At 38.0% G+C, this 15014-nt stretch overlaps 1 long non-coding RNA gene across 1 annotated transcript in view; it reads right to left on the bottom strand.

Moving 5' to 3' along the window:
* Positions 1 to 556: 556 nt before the first annotated feature.
* The window catches only part of LOC137472010 (uncharacterized), a 45448-nt gene continuing 30990 nt past the window's right edge, over positions 557 to 15014 (bottom strand). Inside the window, exons 2-3 of the long non-coding RNA XR_010997966.1 lie at positions 12174 to 12242; positions 557 to 692 (exon numbers count right to left, since the gene is read on the bottom strand). This is a non-coding gene — a long non-coding RNA (uncharacterized lncRNA). The remainder of the gene's footprint in view (positions 693 to 12173; positions 12243 to 15014) is intronic.

A 15014-nucleotide genomic window follows, 5' to 3' on the forward strand; every position in this document is an offset into this window, starting at 1 on the left:
TCTCTCTGTCTCAAAAATGAAATTTTAGAGCTTGTAGAAGCACAGAGAAGGTCAAAGAAGCTCAAAGATTTGGACTGGCTGTTGTGATCAAATACAAATCTGGCAGCTGGAAAGGGGGGTGAAGGAAGATCTGGCTTTGTGGTGGCCTGGAAAAAGTGTATCAGAATAGATTATTCATTTCCTCTGCCAGTGAAAGAATGAGAAAGACTATTGATGGAATCAAAGTAGGCAAGAGATCTTTTTTTCCCCTGCAAAGTACACATAACCTTACACGTAGGAGGATCAAACATTTGCTGAGCAGCCGGACAAACTACATATCAGGCTCAGGGCATGGAGGTGCTGCCTTCGGAAAGCTCCTGGACTGTGAATGCCAGAAGCCAAGGGAGAGTATCCAAGTGTCCCCTTATCTGGCCTTTTTTGGCTGTCTGATCTTCTTAAAGGGATCTCAGAGTCAGATACTAAAAACATACATGGAAATGGCCTTGGTCGTAGCAGCTGCTTGTTCTGCACTGTCCCCAAAAGGCAGGCTCCTCATGAAACCCAATCCCTTCCCAGTACTGAGGGTGCAGAGAGCAGTTGTGTTACAGGAAATATTCCCTAAAGGTGTGATGCAGAGGGCTGGCCGTGCCAGCTCATTTTCAGGCTGTTATCTCAAGCAATGCTGCAAGCTTGGGATGCAGACTTTGGACAGCCTGGAGGGAAGAGCAGCGTGTGGTTAGCGAAGTAACCACTGGATGACACTGTTGTTCCACACAGCTACAGCCAAAAAACTTCATCTGGCAGTCGAAATGTGCCTTGTAAAAGAGAAGTGCAGATGTGGGGTTTTAAGTGTTTAGTGTATTCTCTCTCTTAGCGCAAGGGGCAAATTCATTGCATTTGCCTTTGTGTATGTCCTCACAATTAAATGCTGGCTTTCATTCCTTGGCGTTGAGGTTAAACAGCCTGATTCAATCTGCATTTAGCCACTACTGCCTGCGTTCTCCAGATTCATAGCAATGAAGAAAATAGTAACTTCATATGTCACACAGGGCAGCTTTACTTACAACATCACTAAGAAGATTAAAAATAAATTGAAGCATATGTCACTTCAAAGGGGGCAAAAAAAGGACATCTGCATTATTTGATGCATTAATGAGAAAGTTCTGCCGAGGTTTGATTTGAACTGTATGGGAAATGATGCGATTGGTAAGCTTGCAAGTTAAATGTATTTCAAATGAAATTGTTTCTGAAATTTGTATTTAAGCTAGGTTAAGGGATGCTTGCATTTTAAACTTTGCCTTCTGATATCTTGTTCATAAATTGAGCTTTACCCTTTTAACTTGAGGAGTTTACAATAAAAAAAATCAAAGCAATTTGGCTACAAATATCTAAGGCTGCATTTCAGTGGAATAAGCAAGAACAGCTCTCCTGCCTGAGGCAAATCTTATCATCCATGACCATCTGTGCAGCTACAAACTAACTACCTCTGGCACTGCATGATTCTGTAGACATTGGGCTATGGACTAGCAAGCTAACATCCATCCAACTTGATTCCCGTCTCCAGCTCCAAATACACCCTGATATCCTCGATTCTGTATCAAATATTTCCAAAAATGTGGAGGCCCAGGTCATTTTTACCTTTCCCGTCTTTACTATGAGGATGAGGATAAGTAAAGGTCAGTGATGGATGTTAGAGATGCATGGGCAGAAACCCTCATGAAAAATTCACAAGGAACAATATGAGTTTCTCCACGCCATCTTGGTGCTTCTGGTTTGTACAGCTCAGCTGAGGAAGGCTTCTTTGCTTCTGAAGGAAATATGACTTCCAGGAGGCTAATGTTCTGTTTAATGCATTAGCTTTTCCCCTTGGGACTCAGTTACAAATGCAGCTCAGGCCAAATTGATGAAATATCAGTTAATATGCGAATCTGACAGCTTGGAAAGGACACAGCTGCAGTAAGATAGGATAGTTTTAAGGTGATAGAGAAAAATCTAAATAGAAGAGCACCATTATTTGCATATGTGGGTCTTTTAGAGGGATACACTGACAGCTTGTTAATGAAACCAGGAATAATCAGTCTGTTTTTCCAGAGACAATTTCTCTGCAGTTCATCCTTCAGGGAAATTTGGCACTGTACAAAAAAAATAGGCCTAAACCATAGTCCATTTGCTTTATTGTTAGTATGACATTTTGCTGCACAGAGGTTTCATATATGTCAACCTTTTCGGCATAAGTGTATCATGACTTTGTGAAAAATTGGGGTGTGGACACTTGCCAGATCCTAAATAAAATGCTTTCCATTTGGTTTACCCTGAAGCCATAGGGATTGCTCCAGCAGAATGGAAGAAGGCCCACTTTCAAATAGTTTCCCACATTGCTGTGTTCACAAGCATATTTTCAACTCCTGTCAAGAAGCCAACAGAAATTTGTCTTTATGTATGGAATAGCCAATGCAGGTGGCTAAATAACATAAGCAATCAGATGTAAAAATGTTTCCAAGCATTGCTCTTAAAAATACATTTGAGTAAAACAGTGTGCCTATACTTGACTGACACTGTGATCTCCATGAGGTTCTAGGTCAAGTCCTCCCATCAGTCTATGCAATGGTGGCAGGAGTACAGACCTGTCCTGTGGCTTATAGTGGTCCTCTTCTGCTGTAGTTTATTAGTGTGGTCATGTTCTATGGTGTCCACTCGGCTCTCTAGTGTGACTTGGAATGAGAATTCCATCAGGTGTGCTTGGGTTCAGAGTCCCTGGGGAGGCAGGGACTTTCCACATTGACTGTGGGGACATTCCACCCGCGGGAGACACCTGGTGCTGAAAGGAGCCCTGCTGGGCCACCATGTCAGGGACTGCTCTGTGCCTGTTTGCCATGGGAGGCAAAGCATGGATGTGTATTCTTCATTGACAACCTGGTGTGTTGTTCATGTCTCTATCAAGTCGTGTGTTGGCCCAGAAAACAGCTGAGAGCTCTGTATTTTGAGGTCACACCCTGCAGATGGAAACATTTAGCCTGAATACTACAGGGACTAAGAGAAGCCAGGAAAAGAAAATCCCTCAGACCTGGAAACTGCCTGTGTATGTTTGGAGAGGTGAGAAAATCAGAGATGTGATTTCTTCTGTCAGTGTTTCACAGATATTATATAATGGTATATTAATTAATTAGTAAAGAATTTGAGAGAATTTAATTGCATTCAGGTTTCAGAGTAGATATTCCAAAAGTTAGCTTTTTTATAGAAGATATGATGAAAAGAAACAAGAATTGCTGGGAAAAGAGAGGGTAGTATTAGTCTTAAGCAGAAATTTAAAGACATTCTTTCTTTCAGGTAAATGGAGAAAAGCAAGAAAAAGTCCACTTGAAAAATAAATATTGTGCTTACAAAACCCAGGACAATTTTTTTACTGAATTATATCTGAAATAACAGTTTTAACATTTTTAGATTCAAACCACTTGCTTATAATTTTTCCTTGATCCACCCAAGTTTACAGACACTCAAAAGTGACTGCAAAATTTAACAGATTACTAAGGAAATCTTACAAATCATACCAAACATCTTATCAGAAATTGTAAGCAAGATTGCACTGGTGAGATGATAGAAAAGAAAGCAGTTATAAAACTAGTCATTTGATGAGGAAAAAAAATTAAAACATTAACTCAGCAGGATTTATAATGTCAGGCTAATTGCATTATGGCTTGAAGCTGTGTCAGGAGAGGTTTAGTTTGGATACCAGGAAAAAGGTTCTTCCCCCAGAGGGTGGTTGGGCACTGGAACAGGGAAGTGGTCACAGCACCAGCCTGACAGAGCTCAAGAAGTGTTTGGACAGTGCTCTCAGGCACTTGGTGTGACTCTTGGAGATTGTGCTGTGCCGGACTTGATCCTTGTGGATTCCTTCTAACTCTGTTTATTCTGTGATTCTGTTTCTAAATGCTTCTTAGAAAGTTAGCAATTATTTGTTATTTAATGAAACAAAACTTCTTTGAGTGCCTCTGTTTTTCAAAAATCGATGTTTTGAAGGCAAGCTTTCCATAAAACTTCAAGCAAAGGGATTTCCAAGGTCAGAGCTGCTAGAGAACACAGGCCAAGCTTTCAGTCAGTGGGAAAGGGCATCATTTGAAGGAAGCTGGAAGCAGTGTAATTTATACCATCTGAGAAGCTCAGCTTCTTACCCAAGGTAAAGCAAAAACAGAAGAGCTGCTCTCATTAATAAAATAACATCTTTTCTCTTCTTTTTTTTCTTCTTTTCTTTCTTTTCTTTTCTTTTCTTTTCTTTTCTTTTCTTTTCTTTTCTTTTCTTTTCTTTTCTTTTCTTTTCTTTTCTTTTCTTTTCTTTTCTCTTTTCTTTTCTTTTCTTTTCTTTTCTTTTCTTTTCTTTTCTTTTCTTTTCTTTTCTTTTTTCTTTTTTCTTTTTTCTTTTTTCTTTTCTTTCTCTCCAGGCTTTGGTTCTTCATTTCTCTTTAAAAGTTTAAGCTTCTGTCCGAAAACTGCCTTATTATAGTATTAATAGGAAGGAAAATAGTTGCTTCAGCTTTGGTCATCCTTTCAGAACAGCCAGTAAGTGTGCAATAATTTATTTTCTCTGCAATCCTGTAAATTTTTTTTCCATTGTACATATGGAGACACTGAAAACCAGGATGCTTCTCTATGGCCAGTAAATAAGTCACTGTTAAAAACACCCTTGTTCTCAGGATACACTAGGTTTTTGCCTCAGTTGGTGATTTCAAGTAAGGTTAAAACAGAACACTTAAGAAATTACTTTGCTTTTTAATCCACTTCTGCAGAGGCATCAATCATCACTATAGATTATATATTCTGTTCCATTTGCCTTGAAATACAAGAAATAAGCTTCTGCTATGACAGCGCAAATAGATGTTTGGCAAAGGGGTATATATTTATGAATCATCCTTAAAGCACTTTTTCAGCCGTGTGAAAAAAGAGACACGGTGCCAATATTTTGAATTCTCTTGCAGTTTAGTTATTTCATGTCCCCATTTTAGTCTGTACATGGAGAAGAAGACTGAGTTGCATTGTGTTTTTGCTAGATGGTGCCAGAGTACACTCCTGCTCTGCCCAGTTCATATAACTGGCTGGAGCAAAAATCTAGCAGTTTATTGGAAAAATCCTACACTAAAGCATGAGCTGTATGGTCCTGCCGATCTGCACCAGTGCCTGGGCATAGCAAAATGCAAAGCTTAGCTCTGTATAGAAGAGACACTGCTCTCTATTAGTAAATTGAGCAAGAAAGCAGAACTATTTTTCTATGTTTGAAATATGAAAGAAAAAAGATGTTCTAAGTGATTTTGATCCATTAGCTTATGAAACTAGGAGTCTAGATAAGCAAATATTTGTAAAAACAATGCAAACAACATCTATGTATCTATAAATTGACAACATATACTGTACAATTAATGTTGATAAGTCATTTCCATTAGGGACTCATTACTTGTTGGGGTTGTTTTGCCTTCTCCCCTCTCTTTTTCTTTTCCATTCCTTTGCCTTTTCTACAAGTCTGCAAGCAATTAGCATGGGTGAAGAAAGGGCAGAATACAGTTTTTTCTTGATGTGCCTATGTCACTGCCATAATATTACTGGAAGTGTAATAATTTAAATGGTGAAACTAATTGCCTAGAAAGTGACAGCACTGAATGTGCTCTTTCATGGACCATTCATTGTTGACAGTGGCCCATTAGATATGATATTATGTCAGTCTTAGTAGCTCTACAAAAGAAAATGTCTTGTTATTACTGCTCTGTATTGTGAAAAATCATCCTTTGCAGGTCTAAATGCTGAACCTGTTTTTGAAAGGTAAATGCAGGACATAAAACATGGGGGGAAGTGCATTGCTGTACTGAGACCCATTTGCATTGATGGAGCAGAATGAAACATTTACTGCTCAAATTAAAATAACAAAAGAAGAAAGCCTATTCTGAAAATACTATTCTTCTGGACCAGCACCTTTTTTTGAGGAGTTCTTGGCACAATTTGGGAACAGAGTATAAAAACTGCTTTAATGGGATTGCTTTTTTTATGCTTTGTGAAGTTGTTCCCAGTTTCAAAGCAATTGGAGAAAGTGCCCTCTTTCTCATGGCCTTGTCAACCTCAGAGGGAAAGAGTAGAGTTGGAAAGATTAAGTTCTCCTGAACATCATAACAAAATCCACAAGCAGGAAGATGACCCCTACATTCTCAGATAGTCTGTGCATGCACAGATGGATGAAGAGTGAGCACAACACACCTTAGAACTGACGCCTGTATTAAAACAGCTAATGAACTGCACAAAGGGAAGCAAATCAGGCAGATACTGTGTACAGGGCTAATACATTCTTACTGCATTATAAATATTTGTATTTTTGAAGATTAATGGACTGAAATATTTTGCAGTGAGGTCCATTGTTTATCCATGAGCTGCAAACACGAGAGATATCTGCAGTGTGAGTTTCCCCACACCATCCTGTTAATGACCTCAACTCTGACCCTTGTAGTCCTCTTGAGGGAAAAGGGGAAATTTGGTCCAGATCATTTGTGGCCATTTCCTGTGAAAAGCTGTGCAAGACACTCACTGCTGACATTGCAATGTGAGCTACAAGCAATTGCATGATTGCAAATTTCTTAATGACTGAAACAAACCTTGGATGTACTAGAAACTGTAAAGCTAAAAGCCCAGAAGTTTTCAAACTAAATGCTAATCCTTGCACCAGTACAAACACTGGATCATCCTCAATAGCCTGAGAAACACATTGTGTAGCATAACCTGAATTGAATTAACACTTGACTGTACCTGTATTCATGCAGTGCCTCAGTTCCTTATCTTAAACATTCTGCCAAGAATTCCTCCTCAGGTGTAGTCCAAAGCAAGATATATAGTTGAGGGGTGGGAAGAGCAATGGGAGAACATTAGGTCTTGTCTGCTGGAATTTGATATCAATTGTAGTTTGTGACTTGTTGTTTGACCACAGGAGAAGACTCAATACAAGCAAAAAGAATCAATATTTTTCATTGCTATCTGAATATGTGATTCACTCAGATATGGAATGCAACTACTTTATGCCCTTTATGGCCTTTTTTTTTTTTTTTTCAATTGTGGTAACAGAGTCAGGTACCCTGACTGGCCAACAAGTAATAGTTCATTAAGTGGTGGTAATTTAATTGATTTTCTTCACTAATGCATATCTTAAGATAGACTGCCATTACAGGAAGGGTTCAGGAGGTGGTTGATCCACATTAAAACCATGTGATTATGCTCTAAGTTTCATAGCTTTACAGTGTGACCCTAGCCACTGCTGGATTTCATGGTGGTGAACCAGCATATGTTATAAAAACAAAGGGGCAAGACAAGATGAAGGAATATTTTTAGGAATTTCCAGACGGTGGGGACTAAAGAACATTAAAAAAGTTGGAAGAAGATATAGTTACAAAAGTTTCTTGCTATGGTCATCAGCACTGTAGTATCCAAGCTTACACAATCATTCATAGATTTGTACTTCCTCTACCCCTTTGGGAGAGAAAATAATTTTTCAGGGTTTTGAGATAAGGAACTATGGAACTGGGTGGATTAACTCATCTTTCCAATGTCTCCTTTCATTGGCCCAGGAATTCAGCCTGCAGGTATGCAACCTGAATAACACACTCTAATAATGATGACATAGATTCATCTTTAGTCCTGGATGGATTCTATCTCAGAGTCAGAAATCTTGTACCTGGAATATTTATAACAGACACTCTATTGCTCTGCTGTGAAGTGAATTTTATGATTTAGAGTGTGTAAAGCACTAATGAAAGAAGATTGTCCATTTGTATGGATCATTTTAATTTACATAATGTCGGAGATACAAAAATAATTCTGTAGCAGCAACTATGCATAAACAAATAATTGCAAATTATTTAATAACTTTTGAGACAATTGGATATTTCAACAGGGGCAATTTTTCAAGCAGAGGTTCATATATAATTAGGTTTTGCTCTCCAAGTTAGTGTAACTACAGAGAGAGTACACATAGATATGTCTGGTAACAGCAACTGATGTGGTCATGGACAGAGAGGAGTGGGGGATGGTGACAGAGACATTGCAGCACTTCTGTGTACTTTCCCATTACAGTTATTTTTTCCTGTTATTGCTACAAAGACTACTCCTGGTACATCTTGATTTACCTGATCTTACTGGACAGGATGGGGTTAAGCCACCTGCAGACATATATCATCTGCATTTGACTCTTGAAATGTCAAGGCAGTAAACACATTCTGTACAGAAGCAGTGCTTTGGTTTCCTCCTTCTCACTTTTGAAGATGTGTAGTAGTCACAAAGCATATTGCATCAATAAGAGATGGGATTTGTGTCAGGACCAATAAATAAACACAAAGAAATTAATAATCTTACAATGATGTTAGGACATGGTCAAATAGCAAAACAAATATTTCTTCATCAATCTTTTAGCCACTAGATTGACTGAATGAAATGTTGAATGCTTGGGTGGTGCTGCAATGGGGGTTGATCAAGTCAGGTCAAAAAGATTGAAATTTCCTCATTCTTCTTAATTTCAATATTTGGAAGTTATTTTAAAACTATTTCTGTCTGAATATACAGGAGCAAAAAATTTTTTTAAAAAGGTGGCTTTTCTCCTCTTGCCACAATGCATCCTTCCTGACCCTGATATAATAACTATTTATATAGCCAAAAAAAAGAAAGAGAAGGCAGAAAGGAAATTAGGGTAGAAAAGGAATACGGAATGAAAACAATTGGTGAATATTTCTTTGAGCAGGTTTTGTATGGGAGTTTAATACTTGCTTCTATCTCCTTGTTTTACTGAATAAGATAGTGAAATTATTAGATACGTACCCAGATCTCTGAAAAATGTGTTTTAATATCAAGTTAGAACAGGTTTTGAATTCTTTAATATTTACATACGTAGTAAATAACATAACCTCCTATTTCAATGACATAAAATTGATCTCTGCTGTGGATTTTACAATACCAGATTTCCTAACCTCTTCAATAAAGCATGGCCTTTTGTATAAAAAGAGGAAGAATCCCATGGTATTTAAAATTTCTTGCTTTTGACCTTTCTTAAGGGTACATGCGATTTGCAGCACTGTATAATGTGTTAGCAGCAGGCAAGACTACATCTTGAAAATCGTTCAGAATTGATAACATGTCCCTGTGCACATGATCCTCATACACAATTTCCCTTTTCAAAGAAACATGCTAGAAATCTGGGTTTGCCATTTTAAAATTGACAATAGTGATGCTGTTTTGTTTTTTTTTTTTTCTTTTTTATTTTGTTCTGGGGCTTTTTAAAGGTTTCAGTACTCAAAATATTTATAAAATAACAAATTAAGAAGATAATCCTGCTGTGGGCTACACAGAAGAAAGCAGGGGCCAATGCTGCCAAAGCATAAAAGATTCCCTAATCTGTATATCTGAGTCAACTGCCTCTGTGACTATATCTGATAGGCAATAGGCACTGCTTCTCCTTTTACTTTTTTTAAAAAGAATTTCAACACCCTCTTAAGCTTTCATATGAAAGATGCATAAGCAGGGCATATATCAAGGATAAAAGGATATGGTAGAAGAAAGACACCTTTCCATTTTTATTGCTAGCATTTCTTTTTTTCTTTTGTAAACTTTCTGTGTCACAGGCAGTTACATGAATATATTCGCAGTCCAGTTCTTTCCAACAGCTTTCATTTGAACTGAGGCACGATAGATTTATATGGTCATAGATTCTTCATGCTGAATTTATTCTTTATATTTCTATAAATTAATGTCATTGCTACAAGAGACACCTCCTGACAATAGACTTCCCTGTTCAGGTCCAGCATTTAATGTTTTGTGTGTACTTGTGAGCTCCCCATAAAAGAACTCCACTCTATACAGTATAAGAGAAAACACGGACTGAGTTTTTGTCTTCTTAAAAAAAAAACAAACAGGAGATTTTAGAAGGAACAATTCATGATAGAAAAATGACTGGCTCGACAGCACATAAGATTGTTTTATGAAAACATTTTAGCACTGATAACCACATCTTCGATGCAATCCACAGCTGATGGCAACCCATCCTTGTATCTGTTCCCACTGCATGTAATTAGCTTCTAACACATATCCACATCATGCGTTTTAAATCTTCCTTTCATCTTTCTACTGCACTACTGATGTCTCCAGCAACAGATTCTTAAGCAAGCATTTTATGACAGATGCTCTACATAGTAGTTTTATATCTGTGGCATCAATAAAGCAATAAAACTTAATTGGTTACTTCAGCATGAAGAAGCATATTTCTGATACCTTGAAGCTGCAGATTGACAGATAGGTTCACTGATGGGGAGAGGAGGCAAGAGAGGGTGGGTCTAAGCTGATACTGCTTTATGAATTACTACTTAGGGTGCTGGCTTGGCAATCACTCTACTGATAGATGAACCTTACTTCACTTATTTTGGTAACGTTGGCACAGCTGTGATGTGCCCAGCTAGACCAGCACAGCCGAGGGCAGCTGGGTCAGAGCTTCTGAGGTTTAGGTTCTCCCTGGCCACAGACCCCAGACCATAACTTTCAAGCTCTTGAGCTTATTAAGAAATTTTTCCACATAGATGACCCAGTGGGATCTCTGTCCTAAAGTGCAGAATGCTCTAGCTGATGGTAAGCAGCAGATAATTGTGATGGCTGAACTGAAAGCCTGCAAGCACATTGATTCTGTTTTTTTGATGAAGGTATGTCCACAGTTGTCTATAAAGGGTCTGTGCTCCTCCATGGGATAGTCATGTTGATATAGAAGTCCTGTCTTCTATCAAATATGCTAAAGATGTTTACATGCAAAAATAGCATTCAAGGCACGATCTGACCTACTCCAGATCATGGAGCAGCATTGTGCTTTTACTTCTGTAATACTTGAAAGTTTTGTTTTATAATTTTTACAGGGCAGTACAGGTGTCTTCTATTTGATATTAACATAAAAGCCCTTCTATAATTTTGCAAATATTCCTAGTGTGCTCTCTGATTGAAACCAAACTAAAGCTAACCAAACCCAGGAAATTTATTTTCTGAATGATGGGAGGAAATGAGACTTTCAATGAATGTATATCATCCCATCCTCAGATTTTTTTCTTATGTTAATAAATTACCAGGATTTTATTATTTCCTGTTCATTTCTAGAGAAAGAAAATGAAAAAGAAAATGTGGGTAGAACCAAGGTGATTTAGAGATAGCGATTGGAAAGTTTAATGCACACTGAATTATGACTACAGTTTATGGCTATTTCTTGTCTCCAGTAATCTGCTAATTTAAGTCATGTATTATTCAGCAATGTTACTTGGGTTTTAGTGGGGTTTCTGCAAAAGTTGAGATTGAAGGTAGGATTTTCACACTAAGTTAGCATATATCACGTTGCTGCTGAATATAGATTCTTTTTTTGGCAAACTGCATCTGGGAAATTTTCTCACATAGTCCTGAACTTCTAAGGCACTTAACTCCATCTCTGACCTCAAACATCATCTGTTTTCACAACCCTTTTGCTACTGTTGTTAACTGAAGGGTGCACTCAGTGCACTTGAGCAATGTCAGAGTGATTGAGCTCTGGGCAAGAAGACCTGAAAAGAAACAGCTGACCTCTCCTGCTTGGCAGAGAGGACAGCATGAGCTGGAAGTGCAAAGACTCATTTCCCTGCTTCTTGCATGGGCCACAGGGACTATGGGGGAAAACTAAAGAGGACCCCAAAGACTGCTGTGGTCTACCTGATTGTCTCACTCAATTTTTTCCCCTCATGTCTCTCCCTATCCCTTGCTCCCACCAGCGCGAGCTAGCACTTGGAGACTTGGATGGTAAAGCAGACTCTCAACCCTGATGGAGCCTCTGCAAATCCATGGCTCTCCTGAAGGGCTCAGAAGATAAGCAGATGTTGCCAGCACCATGGGTTTTCTGCAGCCCCTGAATGGGAATGAATTGCAGCTCTTGATTTGAAGCCCATTTTTAGTGGCAATGGCTTAAGGGTCTTTGCACCAGCTAATTTTCTTGTATGTGTCCTTGTGATGTTCAGTGGGATGGCACTGATAGAATGGTGTCTTTTGCTCTACAAACTTCTGAAAGAAAAATATTTGGGAGGCTCGCACATAAATGAGGAAGTATTAAAAAGGATGGAGATCTCTATGTAGGTCTGTCAGTGAGAGATACAGAAACATTTTGGTCAGTGCCTTGTGACAGCCTGTACCCTTATGCTGTGCCACAGCACTCCCAAAGAGGTGTTCCCTTCAGCTGTGTAGTTCTTCCAAAGCAAAACCTTTAAAATAAGAAAGCACAGGACAGGACTTGATTTCATTACTATGAGCAGGACCAGAGGCTGTGATGTTATTCACCAACCAGCTGAATAACTAGATAAAATTGATGGTTTCCTTATGGTTTGATTAGATTTTGTGTCAGTTCTTACAGTGACAGATTCAGAGAAAAGAAATAAAAAGGCAATGTAATTTAAAAATCAATAGTGTGGTGGGGAGCGAATGCAGACCTGGAAGTTTTGCATAGGGGGTAACATTGTATTGAAATGTTTAATTTCTTCTTTTATTCTTTTATATTTATTAACATTTAAACAGACTTCTAGGGATTTTTATCTTTTATAATGACTATAGCCCTTTTGCTGAGCTCATTTCCATTACACAATGTTATTTCAGCTGCTAGGCAAGAAGATAATGCGCCCTTCATTAAAAATAGCTAGGAAGAGAAGAGTAGCATACACCCCTTTAACAAGCATTTCTTGTCCCTTATCTTTTTTTTCTCTCTGTCTTTTTTTTTTTTTTTCCCTTAACATGCTGCTCAGATCTTTTGTCTGTGGAGAAGTTTGATTATGCCTTAATCCAAATGGCCAGTTCAATCTATTTTAATCCAATTAACCAATTCAAACTATGCTGGGTGTCATAATCCATTTCTTAATCCAATTAGCTGTTGTGTTCTGACTGCGGGTGAGGACTTTGCAGAGCAGAGGCTGTTGTTTGTTTTCAGTTTCAGAATGCAACATGATGTTTCAAGCTAGTTCAGACTGCTTCCCTGGTAGCCCAAACAAGGAATGAAAGAGAGTGATGTCAGCAGCATTTGCATTCTTTCTGGGTTTGACCTATTTTATCAATAATTAAAGTTAGTAGGACTTGATTCTCATGATCAAATTGGATTTGTGTCTTTGATACTTTCTTTTCATGAAACTGAATTTAAATATGCCACTTGCTGGAGACAGGCAAAAACGACTTGTAAATTTAGCTGGTTTAGCTTAGGGTGCTAAACCAGATTTAGATGGTTCAAGTCTTCTCTGTATTTTATGAAAATCAGACCCCTTTTAAGGAAATGCAAAGGGACTCTCTCAGTTCCCTAATCAGTCATGAAAATCTTGCCCTTTGTATTTTGCCTTTTCAAGCTAATAAGCTGAGCAGTTTAGCCAGGGAAATGCAAGCTTGGATCTCATTGAAACATTCCAAATACTTTCCTGTCTTACTAAACCTAGAACATTTATGAGCATATATTATAATTCCAGCATTATAATAAATTCTCACTGAATACTAATATTACAAGTAATTAATTTTTGCTTTTACCCAACTTGGGAAAAATACTGAGATTTTTAGAATTCATGTACTAGGGAGCTACTGACTGTATGAGCTATCGTCAAAAGCATCTTAGTGGACGTAGTCATTCCAGGGCTTGCTTTGTTAAAATCCTATTCAGCTTTAAGGCAACTACGCTTTCCAGTTTGATTTTCCTTTAGACAGGTGATATGATCTGAAAATCATATGATCTGAAAAGGACTTAAAGTTCTTTTCTATGGAAAATCAGAGAAAGGGTTAAGTTGCTCTTGGTCTGTTAAAAACTCTCCTCCACATACTAAATCTGTGGTGTAAATCTGTACTTGACACACGAACCAAAAACTGCTGAAGTGTACACCTCAACAATATATGCTTCTTTTACAAATGTTTCCCTAATGCTGGCATCAAAGGATAGATGCCTTAACTTTGCTACAATGATATTTTAAAAATAAATTTGAATCTTCTTTTTCTCCCCAGCTTAAAAATCACAATATTTTCTACATAAATTATGTATACTCCACAGTAAAAAAACTAACAAAAACCCCAACAAAACCCCTCGACAAAACTACAAAAACAGTGTAGCAAAGAAAAAAAGAGGTAACTGTAAGCAGGCAAAACAAAAGTTACCTCTCAATATTTCAACAGACAGGTTGATTTTCTATTTTATTGTCATACTTTCTATACTTATGACATTGATATTTTCTCATCATGAATCTAAGTCACATAAAATGGCTGGAGAAATGGAACATTTAATTACACAAAGCTGATCATGAAATTGGTGAAATTTATCAACACAGGGGCAAACATTACATTAAAGCATCAATTTACAAACAAAAATAGACTGTTTTCATCCAAATTGTTATGATGTTAATGGAGAATTGATTAAGTGCTAGATCTATTTGGCATCTATATGAGGGATTCTCCAGGGAGCTGAAGGCAATAACATTCTGGACACCTCCATGGTTTGTGAACAGTGCTCCTGTTTTGTCAGGATCATACCATTTGTCTGTGAGGATACTGGAGACTTGCTGAAGTGACAGTGGGTGGAGCTCAGCTCCAGATTCAGAGTCACAAATTAGATGTCTGCATAGGTATCTCTGGGCTGTGGACCTGCACCAGCCTGTTGACTGGCCTCAACACACATGGCAGAGATAGTTGCAAAGACTATTGGACAGAATCATAACATGCAAGTGAGAATTTGAATCCCATAAAAGGAATGTGTCTTCTGGCCATTGCTTTGTGGCCATGTTTACACGAAGTTCCTCCATTTCCTACAGATCATACAATGTCCTTCTGCATTGCTGAAGCTTCATAAACAAGTTATTTTCAAGAAGAATGTGCAAGGACACAGTAATGGAGGTTAGCTGCAGCTATGAATTTTATGAACAGCTTGATGGAAACCACATTAAATGGCAACATCAACCCACAAATCAGCTTTGCAATGCTCTTACTCCAATCTGGTGTTGAGGGTGATTCACGGTGAATTT

Source organism: Anomalospiza imberbis, chromosome 3, assembly GCF_031753505.1.
Source record: "Anomalospiza imberbis isolate Cuckoo-Finch-1a 21T00152 chromosome 3, ASM3175350v1, whole genome shotgun sequence".
Classification (NCBI taxonomy): Eukaryota; Metazoa; Chordata; class Aves; order Passeriformes; family Viduidae; genus Anomalospiza; species Anomalospiza imberbis.